At 46.1% G+C, this 9675-nt stretch overlaps 1 pseudogene; it reads left to right on the top strand.

The window, feature by feature from the left end:
* The first annotated feature begins 720 nt into the window (after positions 1–720).
* LOC139555863 (solute carrier family 22 member 2-like) lies at positions 721–6297 on the top strand (annotated as a pseudogene).
* Positions 6298–9675: the final 3378 nt, after the last annotated feature.

The raw sequence follows: 9675 nt of genomic DNA, 5'->3' as shown, positions 1-9675 counted from the left end.
CGTCACTGTTGTTTCTAGTAAAGAGTAACATCATTTAGCACTTCCAGGATTGTGGAGATTTCACTAAGGTTACTATGAAAGGTCAACAGGTTGATGCATTTATTGAACAGAACCTCAGAAGTCTCAGTACTGTACACCAGTACTGTATGTTTCCCTAGTCATAAATCACTGAGGCTTCAAAAGGAAAATGTGAGGTAGACCTACATTTCTGTAAGATTTTTCATTCTTTTGACCATGTTGACTTTCCACTGTAAACTTTTAAAAAGTGACGAAAGCACAGTTGAGACGAATTCAGTTTTTACAATACAGTAAATATTGACCGAAATGAAATGGACATAGTGGCATGATTAAATAACATGTAATTGAGTGGGCAATGCATCTAGAACTCACCAAGACCAGGTAAATTCAAGACAACAAATATACATACAGTATACACTAATGTATACTGTAACAATTAACATTTTGTGGTTTGTGATGGACCGTCAATGAATGTGTTATTGGATTTGGCCCTTCATCAAACCAAACAGATTATTAAAGAATTCTGTAGAGTTCAATTGTAAGATCCCCATGAAGTCTGAAGCCTGCTCTAGTGAACGTGTCTAAATGCATCGTCAGTCACTGATAGGTCGAAGGTCAACCTCTGTTGGACCATTGAAAAACCATGGTCAGGTCTTTCTGCAGTCACAAATGTCTTAGTGACTGAAAACTGCAACCATATACTTGTACACTTTTGATGACAACCTAGAGGAGGCGGGCAAGCTGGGGTGATCCCAGAAGTGAATCCTTTTCCTGCTCTGCATGGTCTCCATGCCATGGGTCTACGTAGGCATTATGTTCCAGGGGTTCACCCCAGAGCATTGGTGCCGGGACTCAGGGGTGAGTCAGATCCGGCAGAGCTGTGGCTGGAACCTGATGGACGCCAGAAATATCACGGTCCCTCTGGTCAACACCTCAGGAGTGCTGGTCCACAGTCAGTGTGAGCAGTATGACCTGGACTGGAACAATACGGGTCTGACCTGTGACAACCCAGTCTGACCTCACCGACGCCCACTGCAGCAAAGCTCCCATGACCTCCTGCAAGGTAGGCTGGGAGTATGACTACGAAGTCAGGCAGTCCTTTGTGACCAAGGTTGAAAACTTTATGAAATATTCATGAAATATATGTTCAATTTTAATTGAATGTCAGAACAAAGAACCAATTAAAATGACAGTGAATGATAAGGTATTTGTGAATTTCAGTTTGACCTGGTGTGTGCTGTTGTCTGGGCGGTGGACATATTCCAGGCGACACTCAATGTGGGCTTCTTCATAGGCAGCATAGCCATTGGATACCTGGCTGACAGATACCGAAGGCTATGTGGGTCAGACAGAAGGTCCTACCAGTGCAGATTTCTTACTGACTTAATGAGAAAAAGTGAAGGAAAATGGACTTGCTAAAAGAGAGTGAACCCTGAATGAAAGACATACACTTCTGAAATTCTATGTGCAGAGATGGAAAAATTAAATATAAAGATTTGAATTTCCATCCTCTGGCTGTTCCTTTTTCTCCATTTTAGATTTGTCAGAAAGAAGAGCTTCTTAATGTCCAACCTCATGAATGGGATTTTGGGAATCCGTGTAGCATGGTCTCCAAATTGAGTATCCATGCTAGTCTTCTGAGCATTCTATGGCTTTGGTGTCAAGGGAGGGTGGCTGGATATGTCCTGAGTATGACAACATTGCTTTTTTTAAACAATGTCTAAAAGCTTAACATTTGAATTATAATTTTACATTTCAAATTGTAGTTTTAGAAATTGTAGTTGTAATAATCACATCATATTGCACTTGTGGAGATAATACGTCAGTCACAACACTTTTGACTATAGCATCATGTCAGAGGCTTCCTCTCTCGTCCATAGGTCACGACTTCCGCCGAAGTCGGTCCCTCTCCTTGTTTGGGCAGTGTTCGGCGGTCAACGTCGCCGGCTTTCTAGCTACTGCCGATCCACTTTTCATTTTCCATTTGTTTGTCTTTGTTTCACACACCTGTTGTCAATCCCACAATCACTTGTTCATTATTTAACTCTCTGTTCCCCACATGGTTTTTGTGAGTGATTGTTTATTGTAATTTCGGTCTGTCTGTGTGTGCTCAAGATGTTACTTTGTATATTTGTCTTTTTTGAGTAAAGCACGTTTTTTTTACTCGTATCTGCTGTCCTGCGCCTGACTCTCTCACCAGCAACACATGGGACTCGTTACATATCCTCTGTGTCCTGTCCTCATGCCCTGCTTCTACCCCCTCTCCTCAGTCACTGAGCTGGTAGGAGTAGAGTACAGGAGAACTGTGGGAGTCGTCTACCAGATGTTCTTCAGTGTGGTAATTCTCATCCTGCCCCTCACCCTCTACTTACATTTACATTTACATTTAAGTCATTTAGCAGACGCTCTTATCCAGAGCGACTTACAATTTGGTGCATTCACCTTATGATATCCAGTGGAACAACCACTTTACAATAGTGCATCTAACTCTTTTAAGGGGGGGGGGAGTTAGAAGGATTACTTTATCCTATCCTAGGTATTCCTTAAAGAGGTGGGGTTTCAGGTGTCTCCGGAAGGTGGTGATTGACTCCGCTGACCTGGCGTCGTGAGGGAGTTTGTTCCACCATTGGGGTGCCAGAGCAGCGAACAGTTTTGACTGGGCTGAGCGGGAACTGTACTTCCTCAGAGGTAGGGAGGCGAGCAGGCCAGAGGTGGATGAACGCAGTGCCCTTGTTTGGGTGTAGGGCCTGATCAGAGCCTGAAGGTACGGAGGTGCCGTTCCCCTCACAGCTCCGTAGGCAAGCACCATGGTCTTGTAACGGATGCGAGCTTCAACTGGAAGCCAGTGGAGAGAGCGGAGGAGCGGGGTGACGTGAGAGAACTTGGGAAAGTTGAACACCAGACGGGCTGCGGCGTTCTGGATGAGTTGTAGGGGTTTAATGGCACAGGCAGGGAGCCCAGCCAACAGCGAGTTGCAGTAATCCAGACGGGAGATGACAAGTGCCTGGATTAGGTCCTGCGCCGCTTCCTGCGTGAGGCAGGGTCGTACTCTGCGAATGTTGTAGAGCATGAACCTACAGGAACGGGTCACCGCCTTGATGTTAGTTGAGAACGACAGGGTGTTGTCCAGGATCACGCCAAGGTTCTTAGCACTCTGGGAGGAGGACACAATGGAGTTGTCAACCGTGATGGCGAGATCATGGAACGGGCAGTCCTTCCCCGGGAGGAAGAGCAGCTCCGTCTTGCCGAGGTTCAGCTTGAGGTGGTGATCCGTCATCCACACTGATATGTCTGCCAGACATGCAGAGATGCGATTCACCACCTGGTTATCAGAGGGGGGAAAGGAGAAGATTAATTGTGTGTCGTCTGCATAGCAATGATAGGAGAGACCATGTGAGGATATGACAGAGCCAAGTGACTTGGTGTATAGCGAGAATAGGAGAGGGCCTAGAACAGAGCCCTGGGGGACACCAGTGGTGAGAGCACGTGATGCGGAGACAGATTCTCGCCACGCCACCTGGTAGGAGCGACCTGTCAGGTAGGACGCAATCCAAGCGTGGGCCGCGCCGGAGATGCCCAGCTCGGAGAGGGTGGAGAGGAGGATCTGATGGTTCACAGTATCAAAGGCAGCCGATAGGTCTAGAAGGATAAGAGCAGAGGAGAGAGAGTTAGCTTTAGCAGTGCGGAGCGCCTCCGTGACACAGAGAAGAGCAGTCTCAGTTGAATGACTAGTCTTGAAACCTGACTGATTTGGATCAAGAAGGTCATTCTGAGAGAGATAGCAGGAGAGCTGGCCAAGGACGGCACGTTCAAGAGTTTTGGAGAGAAAAGAAAGAAGGGATACTGGTCTGTAGTTGTTGACATCGGAGGGATCGAGTGTAGGTTTTTTCAGAAGGGGTGCAACTCTCGCTCTCTTGAAGACGGAAGGGACGTAGCCAGCGGTCAAGGATGAGTTGATGAGCGAGGTGAGGTAAGGGAGAAGGTCTCCGGAAATGGTCTGGAGAAGAGAGGAGGGGATAGGGTCAAGCGGGCAGGTTGTTGGGCGGCCGGCCGTCACAAGACGCGAGATTTCATCTGGAGAGAGAGGGGAGTTACTTCATCAGACTGGCTTTGGCTGCAGGTGATCATCACTGCACCTTACATCCTCTTCCTGTCCTACTACTGATAAGAACTGGAACTGCCTCATACTGTAGATATTCAGATAGATTTTTGTTTGTGTGTTTCATGTATTCAAGATTTTTATATTGAATTTTCTATTCTGGCTTCCAGGCTGATCCCAGAGTCTCCAATATGGCTTCTCTCTCAGCAAAGAAAGCTGTGGAGATCACTGAGGCAATAGCTAGAGAAAACAAGAAAACCCTCTCCAATAACATTGTGAGTAATTAGTGCTTTGAAGAGTATATCAAATTGAAGAAAAGAAAGAATGCTCCAGTTACTGAAATGTAGTTTGTTATTACACACATTTGGCTGATGTATCGTACAGACACTCACAGACAGCACTGCATGGTAAACTAGATTGAAGAATAACTTTCATACGCTACTGTGTCTTACATACAATGAGAGACGGCAATGCCAAGACCTCAACTGTCTCATTCATGGACCTAATCAGAACTCCAAACATGAGAAAACACATCTTCATCCTCACTAGTTTCAACTGGTAAAACCTTTTCCACAAACAACAAGAAAATATCAAGAACTATAATAGCCTTATTAATCACAACTATATGGTTTCCTTTACAGTCACTTTGATCCCTCAGTAAATAACTTGTGTCTTTCCTCCAGGTTCACTAGTGCTATTGTCTACCAGGGTCTTATTATGCACCTCGGCATTCTGGGGGAGATGTATACATTGACATCCTGATCTCTGGCTTGGTGGAGTTCCCTCCTGCCTTCCTCTTCACCATCGACCGTATTGGACAGCGTCTTCCCTTTGCTACGGCCAATATTGTAGCTGGAGCATCTTGCTTCACCACTGATATAATCCCTGAGAGTGAGTCTATGTCTATTGTCTATGATAACATTGATGTCAAATAGCAATGACCTGCCAGGTTGAATGTGCATAAAATTATTTTCTTTCTCTCATTTACAGGTATGTTCTGCTTCAGAACAGTTGTGACCTGCATTGGCCGTTTGGGCATCATCATGGCTTTTGAGATGCTGGTGTTTGTAAACAATGAATTGTACCCCACCTTTGTCAGGTAAGGTTTACCAGGGGGGCACAGAAAACAACAATATAGAAATAAATAGCACGACATGGTTGCATCACACAACATTGACAATCAGCATAACAAAAAGTTCAGTTTAAAGCTAAAATTCGAGACAGTGATAGTATTGTTTCTCTCCTAAGGAACATGGGTGTGTCAGTGTGCTCCCCTCTGTGTGACATCGGACGCATCGTGGCGACATTCCTTCTCTACAGGCTGGCTGTCATCTGGCTGGAGCTGCCACTCATCATTTTCGGTACCTAATTGCAATGTTAGAACATGATTATACACAAGCATTATTAACTTGTAACATATCAATGCTGTATGAAGATGGAATCTTACTGTACCAGTATCTGAATATCTTGAGTTTGAAACTACTCCCGGTTTAACCCACTAAAATCTAGCGTAATTTGGTCAGATGCTTGATTAAGATGCTACCAATTACCAAAGACATTGATAGTCTATTCACAAGAGATTAGCTTGAAACTAATACTTTTGGCTGATAAAGCCACAAGCACAGCTACTTAGGGAATGTTTACAGGCGGGCACTTATATGCTGATGGTGATAAGTCTTTGTGACAAGGGGCCCTTGTGTTTGTGGCTGGAGCTTTGGTCTTGCTGTCGCCTGAGACCAAAGGTTTACAACTTCCTGACACCATTGAGTTTCCAGATAAGGGAGATTTCTATACATCAATTCATTTTTTTTCCTTTTAATTGTACCCCATTTTCTCCCCAATTTCGTGGTATCCAATTGGTAGTTACAGTCTTGTCTCATCGCTCTAACTCCCGAAGGTCGAAAGCCATGCTTCCTCCAAAATACGACCCAACCAAGCCGCACTGCTTCATGACACAATGCCCGCTTAACCCGGAAGCCAGCCACACCAATGTGAAACACCGTACACCTGGCAACCATGTCAGCGCGCATGGGCACAGCCCATCAAAGGAGTCGCTAGAGCGCGATGGGACAAGGACATCCCTGCCGGCCAAACCCTCCCCTAACCCAGACGACGATGGGACTGTGCGCTGCCCCATGGGTCTCCCGGTCGCGAGCCTGGACTTGAACCAGGATCTCTAGTGGCGCAGCTAGCAATTGCGATGCAGTGCCTTAAACCACCTCGCCATTCGGGAGGCTCTTATATATGTTTCTATTATTTTTTATAAGCGAATGCGCTGAAATATCATGCTTTCAAACAAAAAGGTTATTGTATTGATAATGTCTGAGGTGAAAATCTATTCATTGTGTGTGTATGTGTTCCTCAAATCAAATAGAATTTTATTGGTCACATACACATGGTTAGCAGATGTTAATGCGAGTGTAGCGAAATGCTTGTGCTTCTAGTTCCGACAGTGCAGTAATATCTAAGTAATCTAACAATTCCCCAACAACTACCTAATACACACAAATCTAAAGGGATGGAATAAGAATATGTACATATAAATATATGGATGAGCGATGGCCGAGCGACATAAGCAAGATGCAGTAGATGGTATAAGATAGAGTATATACATATGAGATTAATAATGTTTACATATCTTACATTACTCAAGTGGCATTGCTTAAAGTGACTAGTGACTCTCTATGTAGGCAGCAGCCTCTCTGAGTTAGTGATTGCTGTTTAGCAGTCTGATGGCCTTGAGATAGAAGCTGTCTCTCGGTCCCAGCTTTGATGCACCTGTACTGACCTCGCCATCTGGATGGTAGCGGGGTGAACAGGCCCCGCTGTGACATTGGGTGCTGTAGGTGTCCTGGAGGGCAGGTACTGTAGTTTGCCTCTGGTGATGCGTTGTGCAGTCTGCACCACCCTCTTGAGAGCCTTGCGGTTGAGGGCGGTGCAGTTGCCGTACTAGGTGGTGATACAGCCCGACAGGATGCCCTCAATTGTGCATCTGTAAATGTTTGTCAAGGTTTAAGATGACAAGCAAAAATTCTTCAGCCTCTTGAGGTTGAAGAGGTGCTGTTGCGCCTTCTTCACCACACTGTCTGTGTGGGTGGACCATTTCAGTTTGTCTGTGATGTGTACGCCGAGGAACTTAAAACTTTCCACCTTCTCCACTATTGTCCCTTCGATGTGGATAAGGGGGTGCTCCCTCTGCTGTTTCCTGAAGTCCACGATCATCTCCTTTGTTTTGTTGACGTTGAGTGAGAGGTTGTTTTCCTGACACCACACTCCGAGTGCCCTCAACTCCTCCCTGTAGGCTGTCTTGTCGTTGTTGGTAATCAAGCCCACTACTGTTGTGTCGTCTGCAAACTTGATGATTGAGTTGGAGGCGTGCATGGCCACGCAGTCACGGGTGAACAGGGAGTACAGGAGGGAACTGAGCATGTACCCTTGTGGGGCCCCTGTGTTGAGGGTCAGCGAAGTGGAGATGTTGTTTCCTGCCTTCACCACCTGGGGGCGGCCCCTTAGAAATTCCAGGACCCAATTGCACAGGGCAGGGTTGAGACACAGGGCCTCCAGCTTAATGATGAGCTTGGATGGTACTATGGTGTTGAATGCTGAGCTGCAGTCAATGAACAGCATTCTTACATAGGTATTCCTCTTGTCCAGATGGGATAGGGCCGCGTGCAGTGTGATGGCGATTGCATCGTCTGTGGACCTGTTGGGGCGGTACGCAAACTGAAGTGGGTCTAGGGTGGCAGGAAAGGTGGAGGTGATATGATCCTTGACTAGTCTCTCAAATCACTTTATGATGACAGAAGTGAGTGCTACAGGCCGATAATCATTTAGTTTAGTTATCTTTGCCTTCTTGGGTACAGGAACAATGGTGACCAGCTTGAAGCATGTGGGGACAGCAGACTGGGATAGGGAGCGATTGAATATGTCTGTAAACACACCAGCCAGCTGGTCTGCGCATGCTCTGAGGATGCGGCTAGGGATGCCATCTGGACCAGCAGCCTTGCGAGGGTTAACACGTTTAAATGTCTTACTCACGTCGGCCACGGAGAAGGAGAGGGGGGCCCGCTGTCCTTGTTAGCGGGCCGCGTCGGTGGCACTGTATTATCCTCAAAGCGGGCAAAGAATTTGTTTCGTTTGTCTGGAAGCAATACGTTGGTGTCCGTGACTGGGCTGGAATTATTTTTGTAGTCCGTAATTGCCTGTAGACCCTGCCACATACGTCTAGTGTCTGAGCCGTTGAACTGCGACTCCACTTGGTCAATAGATTTACATTTCGCTTGTTTGATTCCCTTGCGGAGGGAATAACCACACTGTTTATATTCGGCCATATTCCCAGTCGTCTTTCCATGGTTAAATGTGGTTGTTCGCGCTTTCAGTTTTGGTTTTTGGTTAGGGTAGGTTTTAATAGTCACAGTGGGTACAACATCTCCAATGCATTTCCTTATAAACTCACTCACCGTGTCAGCGTATAGATCAATGTTATTCTCTAAGGCTGCCCGGAAGATTTCCCAGTCTGTGTGATCGAAACAATCTTGAAGCGTGGATCCCGATTGGTCAGACCAGCGTTGAATGGTTCTAGTCACGGGTACATCCTGTTTGAGTTTCTGCCTATAGGACGGTAGGAGCAAGATGGAGTCATGGTCGGATTTGCTGAAGGGAGGGCGAGGGAGGGCCTTGTATGCATCGCGTAAGTTAGAGTAGCAGTGGTCCATGGTATTGGCTGCGCAAGTGCTGCTATCAATATGCTGATAGAATTTAGGTAGCCTTGTTCTCAAGTTTGCTTTGTTAAAATTCCCAGCTACAGTAAATGCAGCCTCAGGATATATGGTTTCCAGTTTACATAGAGTCCAGTGAAGTTCCTTGAGGGTCGTCGCAGTATCTGCTTGAGGGGGTATATACACAGCTGTGACGATAACTGACGAGAATTCTCTTGGGAGATAATATGGTCGGCATTTGATTGTAAGGAATTCTAGGACTTGAGTTCCTGTAGGTTGTTATGGTTACACCATGAGTCGTTAATCATGAAGCATACACCCCCACCCTTCTTCCCAGAGTAATGTTTATTTCTGTTGGCGCGATGCATGAAGAAACCCGGTGGCTGTACCGACTCCGACAACATATCCCGAGAGAGCCATGTTTCCATGAAACAGAGAATGTTACAATCTCTGATGTCTCTCAGAAAGGCAACCCTTGCCCTAATTCCATCCACCTTGTTGTCTAGAGACTGGACAGGAGGCTGCTCCGTCTACCTCTTCTGCGGTGACGCTGTTTAGGGTCGCCTACTGGGATCCGATCCATTGCCCTGGGTTTTTGGACCGAACAAATGATCCGCTTCGGGAAAGTCGTATTCCTGGTTGTAATGTTGTTAAGTTGACGTCGCTCTTATATCTAATGGTTCTTCTCGGCTGTATGTAATAACACTTACGATTTTCTGGGCTTACAATGTAAGAAAGAATGCATTAAAAAAATACTGTATAGTTTCCTAAGGACTCGAAGCGAGGCAACAATCTCTGTCGGCGCCATCTTGCCCCTCTTGCCATCTCAGATGCAAAGAA

The sequence above is a fragment of the Salvelinus alpinus genome, chromosome 27 (assembly GCF_045679555.1).
Source record: "Salvelinus alpinus chromosome 27, SLU_Salpinus.1, whole genome shotgun sequence".
Classification (NCBI taxonomy): Eukaryota; Metazoa; Chordata; class Actinopteri; order Salmoniformes; family Salmonidae; genus Salvelinus; species Salvelinus alpinus.
The sequence above is the reverse complement of the archived record's forward strand: the minus strand, read 5'-3'. Positions and strand labels throughout refer to the sequence as shown.